Source organism: Pinus tabuliformis, chromosome 3_2 (assembly GCF_031772625.1).
Source record: "Pinus tabuliformis cultivar Carrire ecotype Pingquan chromosome 3_2, CPIR1, whole genome shotgun sequence".
Taxonomy (NCBI): domain Eukaryota; kingdom Viridiplantae; phylum Streptophyta; class Pinopsida; order Pinales; family Pinaceae; genus Pinus; species Pinus tabuliformis.
In genome coordinates, this window is record NC_142302.1 from 1230711239 (window position 1) to 1230731823 (window position 20585).

Here is a 20585-nt window from a genome sequence, read left to right on the forward strand (position 1 = left end):
AAAAAATCATAATTTATTTTATATGACAATTTTTTTAATTAACTTATGAAGTGCAGATTAATTAGTTTGTGTTGGGTTTAGTCTCTTAGGGTCACAAGTTCAAACCTTAGGGGGGGTTGAGAATGAAAGTCACTATGGAGAATTAAAATTCTTAAAGGATGGACGGCAACATAACTACTTTGCAAATAAATCTCAACCTTTAATTTATATATATAATCAAGAATATTTTAGGATATTTAATGGAAATTAAATCTCTAATATACATATTATTAAATTACAATTCTAAAAATAGCCCCACGGGGTAGGTGATTTTGTAACACTGCGGTGAAGTTCCTTAGAAAGGCGGGCTCCGTACTGAAGGTCACGAGTTCAAATCCCCCAGAGTAACCCAGAGCTATGGAGAGGGGTGGGCGCAGTCTCCCAGGGGTTATAGTGGTAGCGGCCAGGCGCAGTCTCCCAGGGGCCCCGTGTTATGTGAGTTGTGAGACTACCCCAGTTGCTGATTCTCTGTCAACAAAAAAAAAAATTCTAAAAATTCTATTCCAAAATAGACCTGAAATATTTAATCCATAACATTAAAAATATTATATTAAAATTTAAATAATAAAATATATAAATGATAGGAAATATTTAAAATATGTTATAATATATCAAAAAAAGTTACCATTTAGTTAATATAAAATTATAATATATATGTATATATATTAATGTGGTTGTTGGTGGTGTGAACTCATTTAACAGAAAATATGTTAACATAGATTGACTGGAATTTATAGGATGTTTTCTCCCGCACGAGCACTGCATTTGAGTTGTGTCTGCTGTGAAATGTAGAGAAAGCTATTGCTATCGATAAGGGAAAAGCCACTTTTAATGTTCACAAGAATGTTGAGCAGAACAGTTGTTGTCGTCTATTTGTAATGAACATTCTGCGATTCGCAAGATACAATGCAGGCATCTGCAAGTCACAGTGGGAGCGAACCATTGGACATCTTGCAGGTCAGTCGGTGTTCTAGAAATAGTAGTACCAACACATACAAGATCCGATTTAACAGCCCATTCTGAAACCCAACTTGTGTCGAAGCCAGTGGATCCTCTTTTTGAGTTTCCTTAAGTTGGTACTAATACTCTAAATTCAATGGATATAGATTTATTTGTTGTCATCTTGTCTTTTGTTTCTGAAATGGGCGACATCTGGTTTGGGTGTACAGGAAGTTATGCATTCATAGATGTAGTTATCGAAGGAATGAAACTGAAAAACAAGCGTTTCTTCGTGGCCATCGATTTCAGGGCCCAATTCGAAATAGTACGACCGACGGCCTCTTACAACGACATGCTGCAGATGCTTCCCACTTTGTTCGTCAGGAGGGAAAACAAGTTATGTTCGGTCGTCAAGATTATGTGCGACGCAGCAAGGAGATTGTTGGGAATTTTCTGTTTAATTCAAAAACAAAAATAACTTGAACAAAATAGAGAAAATGCTCTGTTTTAACCATAGGATCAAAAATGTGTTTGCTGAAGACAGAGATTTACACATGCACAAAGAACACTTGGATTCATTAATAAAATTGTTGTTACATAAATTTCTTCCTCTCTCAGAGGTATTACAACCAGACACTGCTTCTGATGTAGTTCCAAAACAAAAAAAAAATTACTCTGTCTCTCCAGAAAATTACTCAATCTCAGTTGTAAATTCTACACTGTTGTGTAAAAAAAAATTCTTTTACATACGCTGCTGTGTATTACATTCCATCACTTGAACAAAAAACGATCCAAGATATCCTCTTGAAGATTAACACACTAATGTGTGTGTAAAAACCCTTTTTCATTCACGCACTGCGTGCTAGGTATTACATTGCATATACACAACCAAAAAAAAAACATCACCATGTGTTTTACTTGTCCCATAAAAACAAAAATTACATCCATGAATAAAAAAAATAATAAACTTAAAAAACTTCACCTATATCTACCCACCACAGTACATTTATATTAATTTCATTTAATTGCTTTACAGACAAAAACTGCAATCAACGAAACTTTTACTTCACGTAAAGTAATAAGGAGATCTACGGTGTAGGCCTATACAATCAATCAGACGGCTGCCATTCCATATCGCACGGTCCATTCTTACGAACTTTAAGCTCTGGGGAAAAACTGCTCTAACAAAACTGCTGTGCACGTGGCAGCCGATGATTGTGATCGCTGCCTCCTCCAGAAATACCGGCGTTCAGCAAAAGCGGTGTGGGGGATACGTTGGTGGTTTTCTACAATAAATGCCACAGTACAACAGTTGAAAATAATATTTCAACACTCCCCTTTAATTTCAACTGCTGGGTTATCAGTCATACCCAGACATTTCCTCAAAAATTCAAAACTTTTCTGCCCCAATGGTTTGGTTAGAATGTCTGCAACCTGCTCCTGAGTTCTGCAGTGGACTAAAACAATTTCACCACTGTTTATCAATTCCCTGATGTAATGAAACTTTGTGTCAATGTGTTTCTTTCTCTTATGAAACACAACATTCTTGGATAATGCAATAGCTGAGCTATTGTCACAAAAGATCACAGTTCCTTTTGCTTGCTCTTGGCATAAACTCCTTAACATCCTTCTCATCCAAACTGCTTGACATGTTGCTGCTGTAGCTGCCACATATTCTGCCTCAGCTGTAGACAACGTTACTATAGGCTGTTTTTTAGAAGCCCATGAAATGGCTCCTAAACCCATATGAAAAACATAACCGGATGTGCTTTTCCGATCATTTACACTTCCAGCCCAATCACTATCAGTGTATCCAATTAAATCTGAACATTCTGAAGTAGTATATAAAATGCCAAACCTTTTAGTACCTTTAACATACCTCAGAATTCTTTTTGCTGCCTGCCAATGTGCTTCTTTTGGCCTCTCCATGAATCTGAAAATTAAACTAACAACATACATTATATCTGGCCTAGTTGCAGTTAAATACATGAGGTTGCCAACTATGCTCTTGTACAAACTAGGATCAAAATCCTTGCTGCTGTCCTCTTTGCTGAGTTTTAATCCCATCACTGTGGGAGTGATTGATGCTTTGCTCTCGTGCATATTAAATCTTTCCAACACTTCATTAACATATTTTTCTTGTGAGATAAAAATCCCATTTTCATTTTGTTCTACTTATATTCCTAAGAAGTATCTCAGCAAACTCATGTCAGTCATTTCAAATTCTTCTTTCATGACTGTTTTGAATTTTTCAATAAAATAATCATCATTACCTGTGAAAATAACATCATCAACATATAACACAACAATTAGTATTTTACCATCCTTTTCTTTGATGTACAGAGTGGGTTCTCCCTCACATTTTTCAAATCTATTTTCCAGTAGATAGGAATCTATCATAGTGTACCACACTCTTGGTGCTTGCTTCAACCCATAAAGAGCTTTCTTCAATCTACACACTTTGTGCTCTTGGCCTTTCTTTTCATATCCTAGAGGTTGCTCAATGTAAACTCTTCCATTAACACTCCATCTAGGAATGATGACTTCACGTCCATTTGGTAAACTTTGCACTTGTTTTGTGCTGCTATGGACAACACTGCTCTCACTGTTTCCATTCTAGCAACTGGTGCAAAAGTTTCCTCATAGCCTCTCCCATACTACTGCTTATATCCTTTGACAACCAGTCTTACTTTGTGTCTTTCTATTTTTCCTTCAGCATTACTCTTGGTCTTGTAGACCCATTTAACTCCAATGACTTCTTTCCTTTTGGTAATTCAACTAAATCCCATGTCTTGTTTCTTTCTATTTCATTGATCTCTTCATCCATAGCTTCTATCCATTTCCTATCCTTAATTGCATCTTCGAAATGAACAGGGTCATCAACATGACAATATAGAGCAAACATAGAGTTCATACCTTCATTTGTTGCCTCTTGTTCATAAATGTCACTTAAATTTCTGAACTTCTTACCTCTTTCATTTGGTGTACAAGTGCCTGAAGAAGCACTTGAATTTCCTCCTTCTGGTGTGCTTGTAGAAGCACTTTCATTTCTCCTCAAGGGTGTCCCTTGCTGTCCTTGTGTTGGTGCTGCTGTTTGGGGATGTATTTCAGCCATCTCCTCATTATCTTCATCATGTGACAAAGAGGTTTTAACATTCATTTTTTTCTCTATGCTTCCATCCCAAGCTTCTTTCTCAATGAACTGAACATCTCTACTCACAATAAGCTTCTTGGTGGATGGGTTATACAACCTGTAAGCTTTGGATTCCTCACTGTATCCAATGAAAATACATTTCTCCCCTTTGTTGTCCAACTTCTTCCTTAGCTGATCTAGAATGTGTGCATAGGCCACACATCCAAAAACTTTCATGTGGGTGACTCCTTGCTTTGTCCCACTCCATGCTTCTTCCGGCACTCTGTTCATGACTACTTTTGTAGGGCATCTATTCAAAATGTATGATGCACGGTGTACAGCTTCAGCCCAATAATCATTTGGCAAATGCTTTGCCTTTAACATACTCCTCGCCATATCCATGATTGTCCTATTCTTCCTTTCGGCAACTCCATTTTGCTGCGGAGTGTACCTAGTGGTAAACTGCTTATGAATTCCATTTTCTCTACAAAAACGTAGAAATTCCTTGGAGATATACTCACCTCCTCTATCAGTTCTTAGAACTTTGATATGCAGCCCGCTTTGATTTTCTACAAGTGCTTTGAAATTGCAAAATCTCTCAAACACTTCACTTTTGTTCTTCAGGAAATAAACCTAAGTTTTTCTAGTAAAATCATCAATAAATGTTAGTATATAGTGGCTGCCTGCAAGTGATGGAGTTTTCATCGGTCCACATAAATCTGAGTGGACAATCTCTAAGGGTGCTTTTGCCCTTATGCTTTTCCCAAATGGAAAACTTTCTCTGTGTTGTTTCCCCAAGATGCAACCTTCACAAAGGCTGTCTTGTTTCTCTATCAATGGTAATCCTTTTACTATTCCTTTTCTACTCAACAAGTTAAGACCTCCAAAGTTGAGATGTCCGAATCTCAAGTGCCACAACCAATTTTCATCTTTTGGTTCGCTTTGGAAAACCTCTTGAGTCACTCCTGCTATTTCTTCTTCATTTTTCAAATCTGCTTTCATTCTAAGAGGGAACATTGTGTTCCTTGTCATCTTCACTTCAACAATACATTGTTTGCTGGGTTTTTTATCCATGATGGTGCATACATCATCCACAAAGAAAACATTGTACCCCTTTTGCACAAGCTGTCCAATACTTAAGAGATTACATTTCATTCTAGGAACATAATAAACATCTGCTATGGTTTTCTTTTCACTTTTCTTTGTTAAGACATTTACTTCTCCTTTTCCCATAACATAAAATTTATTATCAGTCCCTAGTGTGACTTGTGACTTCACACTCTGATCTAACATAGAAAACATGGCTATGTTTCCTGTCATATGGTTACTGCAACCGGAGTCTAGAAACCATACATCTTCACTCTCTTCTTCAGCCATATTACAAGCTAAAAACAAATTATTTTGGCTGATATTTTCTCTAGTGAAATTTGCATTAGTTCTATTACACATATCATGCTGCTTCTTCCTACATTCATTTGCATAATGCCCATATTTTTTACAATAGTGACATTGGACATTGGATTTATCATACTTTTGTCCTTGAGCATGATGTTGTCCACTTTGTTGGCTGCTGCGTTGGCCTTGGTTCTGATTTGGATTGCTGCCTCTTCCTTGAGCATTTGCTGGACTGTTTCTTCCACCTCTGTTTTGGCTTCTGCCTCTTCCTCTCTTGTTTCCTCTGCCTTGACCTCTTCCTCTTCCAAAGAACATCTGGGTCTTAAAGGCATGTTCTAGAGATGAGTTTTCATTTCTACTCAATCTCTGCTCATGTGTTATCAGTGATGCATGTAGTTCATCAGCTGAAAAGTTTGTGAGATCCTTTGTCTCTTTTATGGTGGTGACAATCACATCGAACCTTGAGGGTAGGATCCTCAATAGTTTCTCCACAATCCTCCTTTCTTCAAGAATTTCTCCATGAGACCTTATCTATGTGACCAGACCAATCACTTGTGTGAAGAATGAGTCAATATTATCTGACTCCTTCATGCATAGATTCTCAAAATCTCTCCTCAGCAACTGTAGTTTTGTTGTCTTCACTTTCTCCATGCCTTGATAAGCTATCTTGAGAGTTTCCCATGCTTCTTTGGATGTCTTTGCTGCTGCTATCCTTGGAAACACACTCTCATGCACTGCTTGATACAAGAAGTAGAGGGCTTTAGAATCCTTCTTCTTATTGCTCTTCAACAGCTCTTTCTCTGCCTGAGTTAAGTTATTGAACTCATCTTCATCTGCTGGTTCTTCAAAACCATACTCAACTAATTCCCACAAGTCTTGGGAAGCAAGCAAAGCTTTTATGGTTATTGCCCAATAGTCATAGTTTTTTCCATTAAATTGTGGGAGCTGAGTATTAAAGATACCCATGCTAGTGCTGGCTCCAGCCATTCTTGCACTCTTCAAAATACTTGACTGTGTATTTAAAATAACTGATTATCCTCAACACAAAAACTGGCTTGAGAAATACATTGGATTTTTTGATTGAGTCTTCACTCTGCTAGGGACACTGCTGCAGCAAGAAATCCTTCCTTCAGCTTCTTTGACACCTTCAAAGAGTCTGGACAAGCTCTAATACCATGTTGGGAATTTTTTGTTTAACTCCAAAACAAAAATAACTTGAGCAAAACAGAGAAAATGCTCTATTTTAACCACAGGATCAAAAATGTGTTTGTTGAACACAGAGATTTACACATGCACAAAGAACACTTGGATTCATTAATAAAATTGTTGTTACATAAATTTCTTCCTCTCTCAGAGGTATTACAACCAGACACTGCTTTTGATGCTGTTCCAAAACAAAACAAAAAAATTCACTCTGTCTCTCCAGAAAATTACTCTGTCTCAGCTGTAAATTCTACACTGCTCTGTAAAAAAAAAATCTTTTACATACGCTGCTGTGTATTACATTCCATCACTTGAACAAAAAACAAGCTAAGATATCCTCTTGAATATTAACACACTACTGTGTGTGTAAAAACCCTTTTTCATTCACGCACTGCGTGCTAGGTATTACATTGCATATACACAACCAAAACAAAAAACATCACCATGCGTTTTACTTGTCCCGTAAAAACAAAAATTACATCCGTGAATAAAAATAATAATAAACTTAAAAAACTTCACCTATATCTACCCACCACATTATATTTATATTAATTTCATTTAATTGCTTTACGGACAAAAACTGCGGTCAACGAAACTCTTACTTCAGGTCAAGTAATAAGGAGATCTACGGTGTAGGCCTATACAATCAATCGGACGGCTACCATTCCATATCGCACGGTCCATTTTTACGAACTTTAAGCTCCCGTGAAAAGCTGCTCTGACAAAACTGCTATGCACGTGGCAGCCGATGATTGTGATCGCTGCCTCCTCCAGAAATACCGACATTTAGCAAAAGCGGTGCGGGGATATGTTGATGGTTTTTTGCAATAAATGCCACAGTACAGCAGTTGAAAATAATATTTCAACAGAAATCTCTAAAGGAGAAGGAAATGTACATCCCGCCTTGGAGGAAATATCGTTACTTGCAAAATAAATGGCTGGCTTCTTACAAGAGAACTACCAACCCAGTTGCGGCCAGGGCCGCGGAGAACGCTTTATTTCAATTTCCATATCCAAGCATGGAGCTTCCGGCTACGAGGTCCAATGCTGGCGTACTTGTCGACCAAATGGAGAAAGGCAACGTAGCCTCTCAGAAAAACCTCACCGCAAAATTAAAACATACAGAGCAGGCCAATGAACGGTTCAAGACCCGTGATCTTCTATGGAAAATAGGGGACCGAGAAAGACATGTAAATAGGATTTCAGAGTTGGCCACGGCCTTGGCTGAGGCTGGTCTTACTACCATGACCCCTTCGAAAGGAACCTGACACATGCGTCCTTCAATATAATATCTTAGGATCATAATTTGAAAGTACGACACCGTTATTTTCTTTTGTAATCCACGCTAGAGAGCGACACATACGGGATATGATATTCGCAAAACCTATTGTATCAATTTACATGATCAATAGAAAAAATATATCCAGAAGGTAAAGTTAGTGAAGCTATAAATAAAAGCTTGATGGAAGTGATCCTGGTGATTCCCATGACAGGAAGCAGTTCTATGATGAATATGTACATAAGAACAACAATAATATGACTTTCAAAGAGACGTTTTATGTTTAAAAGCATTCATTTTATAATTTTTACTATTTAAAAATGAAAACCATTAAACAAAAATATAAATGTTCATGCTCATTTATGAATTTAAACAATGGAAGAAAATATTATATAATAGCATTGTTAAAATGTTGCATAGAAGGGAGGTAACGATTTGATTATCAAAATGTAGATATTATATTTAAATTTAGGTATAACTTTTAAAATATATATATATATATATATATATATATATATATATATATATATATATATATATATATATATAATTTTAAACCTACTTAAAATAATAACAAAATTTAATAAGAAATAGTCCTCGGGTTGTTCAATTAGTTAATTTTAGAAATATGAAATCTTTGAAATTCTGAAGATCTTTGAAATTTTAGTAATTACTTGTCAAGCAAGGCTGTTAGGTTTCTTTAGATCACAAAAAAAACAAACTAAAAATTAATAAGAAATAAATATATTTAAATATTTATTAATTAAATTTTTCTTTACAAATATCTTTAACCCATATTAAAACAAGTTTATTACACACTGTTTTTGGAAATCAAAACTCGATAGATAATTTTACAATTCTTAATTCATAAACACTACAATTTCTCTTGTAAATTTAAATAAAAAAATTTGAGATTTTCTCTATAATTCAAAATAGGTAATAGTAACGGCTGCATTGCTGGAAGTGACGTAGTAAAGAAAGATAAGGTTTGAAGAATTGATGCATACGGTTGCAACAAGCGCAATGTGAACACACAGGTTCAGCAAAATCATTGGTTACTTAAACCGAAAAGTAAAATAATCTTAAAAGTCTCCTATATAAATTGAAAAATGGAATGATCCGAAGAGTTAGCTATAAGCATTTTAATCACAAACTCTTTTCGATTTGGCAAATGGTTCTCCGCCCATTTCCGATAATAACAACCATTCAATAGCTAATAACCTTTCAGAGGACACAAGACAAAGCCGATTGAACTGAACACAAACACACATAAACTTGCTCATTAGATTGCCAAATAGGGTTTTTATACACACTGAGGAGTTTATGGAGTTGGTGACGGTGGGTTCTTAGGAAGCTATCTAACTCTCGAAACTTCTGCAGAATTTTCTAGAAGGAGCTAGGCTCTGCATTTAATGCAGGTGGTTGGAATTATTAATGTTTTCGAACTGTCCCCCTTAATTCCAACCATATGACAAATATACTATAGCACAATACATAAGACACTGTAAACATACTCTTAATTCTCATGCCTACTGGTCTAAGTCTCAGGTAGGCTTACAATATAATCTTGATTTTCTACAACACATAACTTACTTCTACAAAACTCAAATTTTTCCTTCCTATGAGGCTTAGTGAATATGTGAGCTACATTCTCATTTGTATTACAGTATATTAGGGAAATTTCTTTTGATTGGACCTTTTCTCTTACAAAATGATATTGTGTGTCTATATGTTTTGATCTTGCATGACATACAGGATTGTTCCCCAGTTTGATGGTGCTTTGATTATCACATCTGATCACTGTAAGTTCTTGTTGACCTCCACCAACATCTCCAAGTATTCTTCTAAGCCATATAGCTTCACAGGTGGCACTACATAATGCTTTATACTCTGCTTCAGTTGATGACAAGGAAACTGTTATATGTTTCTTACTGCTCCATGATACAACGCTTGATCCTATATTGAAGACGTATCCAGCCGTGGATTCCCTGTCATCTAGATTTCCAGCCCAGCCAGAATCAGAATGACCTGTCAATTCAACATTACAAGCATTAGTATATTCAATACCAAAATTGATAGTTCCCTTTAAATATCGAAGGACCCTTTTTGCAGCTATCCAATGGCTTTCATGAGGCTTAGCCATGAATTGACTAAGTATGCGTACTGCATAAGCAATGTCTGGTCTAGTGGTAGTGAGACAATTCAGACTTCCCACTAATTGTGAATACAATGTTCCATTAATCTCTTTTGTTCCATGATCACTTCTTAATTTGATATTTTGTTCCAATGGAGTACTCACTGCTTTACATCAATTCATATGAAATATCTTTAGTACTTCATTTGTTTTGTGTGATTAAGCTCCTTCCATCATTTCTGCATACTTCAAGACCTAGACAATAGTGCATCTGACCAAGATCCTTCATCTCAAATTCCTGTGATAACTTCATTTTTATATTTTTTATCAATTTATCAGCACTCCCTGTTATTATTAGATCATCAACATATATAGAGAGTAATATTATATCCCCGTTTATATCTTTCTTGACATACAAATTAAGATCATTTTTGATTTTGTTAAATCATTGCTAAAAGAAGAATTTGTCGATTTTCTCATACCAAGATCTGGGTTCCTGGGTTAGTCCATATAAGGCCTTTTTTAACTTGCATACAAGATGTTTTTGACCCTTCTTTACAAATCCTTCTGGTTGAACAAGATAAATCTCTTCTTTTAAGTCACCATTTAGAAAATTTGACTTTACATCTAATTGATGTAGCTTCCAACCATATTTAGTTGCCAATGCTATTATTATTCTGATTGTATTCATTTTTGCAACCGAAGCAAAGGTATCTTCATAATCTATACCTTCTTTTTGTGAATAAATGTTTTGCAACCCATCTTGCCTTATACTTGTCTATGCTACCATCTGCATTAAATTTTGTCTTGTACAACCATTTTGATCCTATAGAGAATTTATTTTCAGGTAATTCTGTTAATTCCCAAGTTTCATTTTTCATTATAGAGTCATATTCTTCCTTCATAGCTTCCATCCATTCTTTATGATTTTTAGCATGTTCATAATTTAACGACTCAAAAATAGTCATTACTTGAGACATTAAAGCATAATATTTATACCTAATAGGGGCTTGAATCTGTCATGTTGACCTTCTTAGAGGTTCATTACACTATGGAGTGTTGTCTCCTCTTCTTCTCTGTGGAGTGCCTTCATCACTTCTTTGTGGACTTTGAATCCTTGACATGTCTTTTGGAATGTCCATGTGTTCTTGAGCTTGAGTTGATTCCACAACTTCTTCTTCTTCCTTAAAGCTGTCATAAGGAGGCTGCCATACATTATGTTCATATTCTTTTATTTGTTTATCTGCATGCTCATGAAATATAACATCTCTACTTGGAAAGCCCTTGTGAGTATTTGGATCATACATTTTATATTCTTTTTGATGAGTACAATATCCATTGAAAATACATTTGATGGCTTTGGCATCTAACTTTCTCCTATCCTCTTTAGGAATATGAGCAAAGGCCTTGCATCCAAATATCCTTAAATGACTAACTTTAGGTTTAAAACCATAAAATGCTTCAAATGGTGTTTTGTGTTCAATATACTTAGTAGGGCTTCTATTGTTAAGATATATAGTTGTATTAATGGCTTCAGCCCAAAAACTATTAGAAAGTCCTTTATTTTTTAACATACTACGAGCACATTCAACTAATGTTCTATTCTTTCTCTCAGCTACTCCATTTTGTTGAGGTGTATGTGGTACTGTAAATTGTTGCATAATTCCATTTTGTTTGCAATATTTGATAAAAAGTCCCGAAGTGTACTCACCACCTTTATCTGATCGAAGAATTTTAATGCTCTTTCCTATTTGCTTTTCAACCATACTCTTGAATTCTTTAAAGTATTCAAACACATCACTTTTGTTTCTTATAAAGTACACCCAGGTGTATCTAGTGCTATCATTAATAAATATAAGAAAGTAGTATGCTCCACCAAGTGACTTAGTTTGCATTGGACCACATATATCAGTATGCAATAGTTCAAGTATTTCATGTTTTCTTCTATTTTCATGCACAGGAAATTCCTCCCTATGTTGTTTTCCTAATGCACAACCTTCACATTCAAAGTGTTCACCCTTAATATTTGGAAGACCTTCTACCATCAATTTCTTTTGTAGTAACATTAGGCCATTATGATTTAAGTGTCCATACCTTTAATGCCAAAGATCTATATTTGACATGCCTGTTGATGCCAAAGCTTGATGCCCATTATTCATTACATCCAACATTTATTCTACGGCCAATTGTGCCCATAATATACTTTAGTCAATGCATTAACCCCTAAGATATTTGTTCCTTTTATGCATGTTTCCTCATTAATTTCCATCACGTAAAAGAACCCTCTACTGCATTTTGTGTGTTTCTTAATTCATGTATGATGTAAAGGTATAAAACAATGGCTCTCTGCTATTCATTACTCTCCAGATTTTATGGATCTCAGTTCAAGATGGAACTGGGGTTTTTCAGGAAGTAAGGTCTCTGGTTCGATGCGTACTATAGGAAGTTGGTGTTCGTGGCACAGGGGCTTCACAGGTAAGGTCTGGCTCTAATTCCCTCTGTATATTCTATTGTCAAAATTCCGCTCTGCACGCAAACGGAGTTTGAATTTTCTTTTCACTCTTTGATACCCTGGTAAATAATTTCTTTCTTCGCTGAGTTCTTTTCTACAGGTAAATAATTTTTTCTTCACTGAGTTTATAGCTTGTGAATAAGTTTTCGAATTTACTATCATTGCTTACATTTCGAATGGCTTTCTGTGCAATGTGATAGATACCAAATGTTATGAAACCATCTCACAAAAAGATAGAAAAGAGAGATCCACGCCTTAGAATTCAGCCTCTTCGAGGGGGCAACCTCCTTTACATTACATAAATGAACAATTCTTGGATGATACAAATGAAAAGACCTCCTTTCTATATATAGGAGTCTAAGGGGTTATAACATAATCAGAGCCGACATAACAATAATAATGTAAGGGCATAATAATAACAATAGTGGGCTTCTATGGGGCACAATAGTAACAATATGGGCACTACATGGGTACATCAATATAATAAGTGGGTTATACTAATAACAATAAGGGGTTACACTATTAGTATAGGGGCCTAACATGCCCCTCTCCTTCAAAAAGCGTTGTCCTCAACGCTTGAGTAGTTCTTGATGCTTCTATATAAAATTCTTGTCCTCCCATGTGGAATATTCAGCAGGTAAGTTCTTCCACTTGATGAGATACTCTGAAATTGATCGATTTCGTAGCTGTCGGGTTCTTGTTTCTGTGACTTCTCCAGGTTCCAATATGATTTTTCCTTCCTCTTCAATTTCTGGCAATATTGCTTGAATTGGGATCTTTTGCAACTTTTGAATAAGTGGCCATACTTCTTGTTTCTTCTTCCATTCATCCGTTGCTTCGTTTATCCAATTTGGTTGGATAATATAAATAGCACAAAACAATGCTTCCACATCCTCATCCTTGAAGCGTCTTCCCATTCGGTAAGGTCGCCATTTTTTAAGTGCATGTAGTATTGCCAACATTTCCTTCTCATAAATAGCTTGCTTGAGATGTAGCAGTAAAAATACCCAATCACTTACATCAAAAAAATTTTCACTACGATGTTGATCTACCTGTTGTTTCATTTGATTTTGCACCGAAGTGGCGTTATCCTTTAAAAGTTGGAGAACTTGTTGTTGATGCTCGATATGATCTTTCTCTGCTTGAACCTTTTTCTTCTTGATGTGTCCTTCTATCTTTTGAGGAGTGGTAATTTCTTCCAGTCCTTTACAAGATATGGTCGGATTCATTTCTTGATGCTCGATGTGATCTTTCACTTCTTGAACATTTTTCTTCTTGATGTGTCCTTCTATCTTGATAGTTTGAGGAGTGGTAATTTCATCCATTGAATTACAAGATATGGTTGGATTCATTTCTTCTTTCTCAATGTGATCTTTCACTTCTTGCACCTTTTTCTTCTTGATATGTCCTTCTATCTTGAGAGTTTGAGGAGTGGTAATTCTTGCCAATGCTTTACAAGATATGGTCTGATTCATTTCTTCTTTCTCTGGGGTGGTGTCCTGACGTATATCCTCTTCTTTTGATGTTTCTTGATCCTTTTCTTCCTCCTCTTCATATTCTATGTAAAATAATTTCTTCTCAGCACACCTATGACCTTTAGTGCATTTGCTATCACAATTGTAACAAAGCCCTTTTTCTCTTTTTTCTTCCAATTGTTGTGGTGTAACCCTTGTAGGTTGTGGAAGGCTGGGAGAAACAACACTTCCATCTTTATAGTTGTGAGGGGTATGCTTCCTCGTTTCCATAATTTTGCTTTCCATTATGTCACAAAGCCCTTTTAATCTTTCCAATTGTTGTGGTGTTGCTCTAAAGAAGGTGTTGCTCTTTGTATCCTCATAATGTGCTATCATTTCCTCCGTGAAAATTGACCACGTAACAAGATTTTTACGAGAACAAAGCCCTTTGTACCATAAAAATTGATCTGGTTCTAAATATGAAGATGCAATACATACCTTTTGTAACAGTTGTACACCATGTATATCAAAATATTGCTCCATCTGAAGTATCCAATTTACCGGATCCTTGCCATCAAACTTCCTCATCTTGCTTTTTCTTGATTTTAGGAGCTCTACCTTGAAACGGCTGTAACTATGTACTTTCGGATCTTTAAGTTTTGCAATTGTGACCTGTAGTAGCCCTCTGTGTCCTCTTTCCAATGCCACAAGTCTGATCCAAATTGGATTCTCCAAGAAAGAGTTATGCACAATCTCCCGCAGTGACCTGATTATAGACTAGTTCAGTAGAGCGAAATTGTATGAAGTGCCACGTGTCACTGTTTCAACCTTTGACTCTGAAAAATATATAAACAGAAACTACAGTCCGTCCTATTTCTGTACCTTCTTACGAAATTTCAATCCGATACTCAGAAAGAAAGTTATGACGATTTTCCCCAGGTCACCTGTTTTGAGTGTAATTCAGGAGTCTGCAAAAAGACCAACTTCCTCAGATCATATCTCCGAAACTATCACGTAACAATCTCTGAAATTTGGACCCACGATTCAGAGTCAATTTCTCTCAAATGGGTTTTTTTTGCGACTTCTGAAACGTCACAGAAAAATAGTTATAGCGAAAATGACACGATGACTTGTTTGGAGCAGCGAAACCCTAGAATCCAAAGCTCTGATACCAAATGTTATGAAACCAGCTCAAGAAAAGATAGAAAAGATAGATCAATGCCTTAGAATTTAGCCTCTTCGAAGGGGCAACCTCCTTTACATTACATAAATGAACAATTCTTCGATGATACAAATGAAAATACCTCCTTTCTATATATAGGAGTCTAAGGGGTTATAACATAATCAGAGCCGACATAACAATAATAATGTAAGGGCACAATAATAACAATGGTGGGCTTCTATGGGGCACAATAGTAACAATATGGGCACTACATGGGTACATCAATATAATAAGTGGGTTATACTAATAACAATAAGGGGTTAAGCTAGTAGTATAGGGGCCTAACATCTTTTGCCAGGCTGGAGACCCTGCCGGTGAACGAGGAAGCCTGTCGTTTCTGCCGCTGGAAAAAGAAGAACGAACAATGCACTGGTTTGAACGCACAGTGGCTTCGGTAAGCCCACCGAACCTGTCGTTACAACCACCTAGCAAAAATTCAGCCCACTCTCTTTTTTTCTGTGAAGAAAATAGACACCGTTGAAAAATTGCAAGAGAGCCGTTGTTTGAGAAAAATGGCACATCCGTCGATGACTTATCCTCTGATCCGATCTTGACTTAAGTTTGGATCTTCTCTATGGTCTTCGGATCAACCTATGTAAAAATCCTTGTGTCATCTCAGGGCCGGCATTGGTCGGATCTTCTGCGGTCTTCTTCAGATAGGATCTTCTGCGGGATAGCTTCTGCGGTCTTCAGATCTGATCTTCTGCGGTCTTGGGATCATTGGATCTTCTGCCAAATCTTCTAGCTTCTGTGGTCTTCGGATCTTCGGATCTTCCGATAGGGCTTGAGTTGTTTATCAATGGTCTAGCTTCTATGGTCTTTAGATCCTCTGATCTTCTGCGATCTTCAGATCATCTTATCCTTCTACCGGATCTTCTAGCTTTTACGATCTTCGGATATTTGGATCTTCTGATCTTTTACGGTCTTGTATCTTCTGCTCTATATGGCTCCCAACTTCTTGAAAATAGCTGCTGGCTCAGCTCTATCCACTTTTGGAGGGCAAGCTCCTACCCATATCGTCAGTGAAGCCCCAGCTCCCACTATCCAGGTGGTCCAGGCCTCACTCGATGAGGCTCTGAAGTTTTATAAAAGTGCCCTAATCTGTCGGTTCAATGCTTTTTGTTCCACGGCTGATAACTCTCCACAATTGGATCTCGGAGGTATGGAAACCTATCATTTCTGATGCAATTAATATCTACCCCTGTGCTAGGGGTTTCTTTATAGTAGATTTTGAAAACTCTGAAAGTAGACAATGCATTCTAGATTCTGACCCTTCGTTTTGGGAAAACTCAGGCATATTCATGAAGCCATGGAACCCATCATTCGATCCCTCAACAATAGTCATAACCTCAACACCAGTTTGGGTGAGATTGCAAAACCTACCCTTGCATCTCTGGAATTTCTCCTCGCTAAAATCCATTGGAAATACAATTGAGAAATTTTACTGTAGGTGCCCAGAAATAGAGGAATATGTCAGAACCACCTATGCACGCATCTATGTGGAAATGGACTTCAGCGCCAGATTCCCAGCTGAAATAAATCTAACAAGTAAAGATTATGTGTGGAACCAGAAACTCGATTATGAGAGTGTCCTCTTCAGATGTCGATCCTTCTTTGAGACAGGGCATCTAGCCAAAAATTGCCCAAAAGCCTCCTAAAAAAATGTTAGAAAAAATCACCATAGATCTACATGGTGGGAAGGAGCACAAAAAGAACACTACACTATCATCAAAGAAGAATACTCTTGAGAAAACTCTGAATCACAAGAAATCGAGCAAGAAAGAAACAACTCTCAAAACAAGCGGGGGGAAAGCGCCGCCCAATTTGACAACCCCTCAAGCATCAACGGCTATGAGGATTCGAATACCGCACAAAATAAATCTTCATTTAACAGCGAAGCAGATCTCCTAGACCAAACTTCTTCTCCGACTATCTTCAAAAGGACACCAATGTTCGAAGAACCAGAAGAGATGAAGGAGATGCAAGATAAAGGAAGTTGGAAGACCGTAGAGAAAAAAAAGAAAGCTATAGCACCAATCTCGCCAATAAAGTCGAGGAGCCAGTCAATTAAAAACTAAGAAAATTATAGGTCTGATAGACCAATTTGGTCTCAGTGGACGTTAACCACCACCACCATCATCATCATCATCATAAGCCTCCAAATCTCATTCCTTTTGCAACAACCTTGTAGTTGTCCTACACATCCTTTACCAAACAATGCGATTTCACAAATTCAACTTTTGAATGTTGATCTGTGATAGTAGAGACTGAAATTAAGTTCTCCTTTAATCCTGGAACATACACCACATTTTGAATTTGTTTTTCTTGTCCATTAGGCATCATAACACTTATATCACCATATCCATTAATTTCATGTGATTTGTTATCTCCTAAATAGATGTGTCCACCATTATTAATCTCATGATAAGTATCAAACCAATATCTTTTGCATGACATATGGATTGATGCACCAGAATCTATAAACCAAGCATTATCATCATCAGTTTCTGTTGATAAAGCAGCATTGGACACAAAAAATTTAAGATTGCTAAAGTCATGACTAATTGCTTCATCTCTATCAACATAATTTCCTGAATGCCTTCCTTGTTTGAATTGATCAGACCTTATTTTTATGAAATTCTTAGCAAAATGACCAGGTTTTCCACAGTAATAACACACATCATCTCTACTTTATTTGGAATTTGTCCTTGGTAAAGGTGTACCTTGAAATGATTTTACCTGTGGCTTTTTGCCTTTCTTTTTCTCCCACTATTTTCCTTTGAAGGACTGCTTCCCTTTAGCCATCAATGTTAAATCTGAACTGGGAGACTTTTGTTTAGGACTTCTTCTCCACTCTTCTTCTTGCATAAGTATACCTACCAACTCATCAAAATTAGGAGCCTTCTCTCTAGCTGAAAGACCAGTGATAAATATTTGATATTCATCAAGCATTCCATTTAATGTCATAGTAAACAAGTCTGCACTAGATATTGTTTCACCAATGTCACCTAATTTATCCTTTAGATCCTTAATTCTAGAAGAAAATTACTCACACTTTCATTTTCTTCCATCTCAATTGAAATACGCTTACTCTTTAAATACAATATTTGATTTGTAGTCTTTGTATCTGTTAGCCTCCTGTTGCAACAGGTTTCATATTTCATGATTGACAGTGGAAGTACCAAAAATGTTCATCTTTTCTATGCTGCAAAGGTTCCATTTTTGAAAGTTTTCTCAGTTAAGGGAAAGCCAAACAGCCTAAGCTTGGTTTCCCTAGGTTTAAATTTTTGCTTTAGAATATAGAGAATGTATCTGGCCAAACAGTTTAAGCTTGGCAGATGTGCAGATAGGTAGAGAATCTTGGGGACTCAACAGTTTAACCTGAGCCCCTGGCAGATATAAGGGTAGTTTTTAGATAGGAAGGCAGTTCAAAAGAAAAAGAAATCAGGGTTTGCAAGCCTAAGTGCACCCTTCCTGAAGTAACAAAAAATGCTAGGCATTGTAAAAGGGTAGGTAGCTTGGGGTTGCAGAAATAAGGTCATCTTCAGCTCTGCCCTTGCAAAGCAGACTCATCTCATCAGTGGCAAAGGTAGCAAAGCAGTGGTTCAATGGCAGAAATTTGGAAGCATGTCTAACTTCCCTCAGTCCTTTCAAAAGGTTTCTTACTAATATCCCCTTAAAGGCTTTAGGATCTGCCTAAACAGTCCTTCTTACATTTCTCCCTTAAGCAAGTCATGTCAAGTTGTGACCTTCTTCTTTGAAAAGAAGCCACATTTCTTGTGTAAAATCATTTCGCATTCTCATCTGCTTTTAAATCTAAGTTTACTCCTTAAACTTAGTTTTCCATTCCTCTTTTTACATCTCCCATTCATACTGACTTCTAACTTTATTAACATAGCTCCCTAAATGTTCCCCTTCCCCTACTATTATAACAATTTTATGAAAAAACTCAAAAATATATTAAATATCCCCCCCCTTTTTTAGCATTATAGCTAAGTATTATGGTCGTGGGAGACATTAGCCCATCTGGGGCTATAGTCAACCCTTCTGCGTTATTTCCCCGGGATTAGTCTAACCTCTGGTTAGGACTAAGAGCCCATGCCTAAAAACTCCTGCTTACCAAAACCCTCACCTTTTTTCCCCGCAGTCGTTATCCCTAAGGGTTTAATGTTTAAAAGCTTGGTTAACCGTTCAAATTGACCCTCCCGCCGTCTAACCCAAAAAACCCACTTTGGTAATGTTTCCCCCCCCCCCCCCCCCGCCGTGTAAATAAATCAATTATAAATAACGCGCGGGCCCCTTTCATAACCCTCCGCTGTATTAAATTCCCCGCCAGCCGTTGATCTCCCATCGCGCTCGATCCAACGGTGGGCGGGTGATATAAGCCGCCAACACGCCAGAGCTTTAGCGTCCGGGAGTTCGGCGGTTTTGCCGTCGTACTCCCGCCACGCGTCGAGCTCTGGGGTGTGGCGGAGCCCCTCCTCCCAAAACCACTTACGTACATAAGCGGTGCGCCCAGAAACCGCTTACCGCCCTCTCCTGCGTAACGTCAGTGCCACGTCTTATCTGCTGACGTCACCTTCTGCGCTCCGTTGACCTGACACGTTGCCGCCACATCAACCTTTTTGTACCTGCTCGTTGCCTCTGTGTCCCTACCACCGTACTGCCGCGTCACCCATCCGTACATGGTGACGTCATGCTGACATCATTCCGAAAAAGCGCCAAAGCGCCCGAGTGTCAAATTTTTGCATAAAAAGAGCGCGCTAACGACCGTTACCTTTCATTTTATCGCCTCATTTGAACGCTCGGCTCCCCTGTTTCATTCACTTGTTCACTCTCAAAGCTTCAAAGCAACTAAGCAAGCTGCTGCGGCCTCCAATTCGGGTTCATAGTTTACCTGAGCGCCAGTTCATCCTCTTTGGCGCTGTTCTAAACCAGGTATTTGCCATATTCTCCTCTTTTTCACGCCTGTTCTTCATGTTTATCCACTGCACATGACTGTAAGCTTGTAAAATGCCCAATTGGTATCCTTGCTGCACCTGAGACTCTATTAAACCCACTGTAAACCTTTACACCAGAAAAATCTCAGAAACCTGGTGCCCATCTGCAATTTTACGGGCGAAATCCTGTTTAAAACTCAGCCCCTAGCAAGAAATCCCGCAGCGGTCCCACATTGCCCTATTTCACCCTATTTTCGCTGTTTAAAGCCTCTACTGAAACCATAATTTCCCTTTGCTCCTCTGCATTGTTCCTTACAACTTCTAACTTCAGAGAA

At 37.4% G+C, this 20585-nt stretch overlaps 1 pseudogene; it reads left to right on the forward strand.

Moving 5' to 3' along the window:
* The first annotated feature begins 396 nt into the window (after nt 1–396).
* LOC149185188 (uncharacterized) lies at nt 397–7977 on the forward strand (annotated as a pseudogene).
* Nucleotides 7978–20585: the final 12608 nt, after the last annotated feature.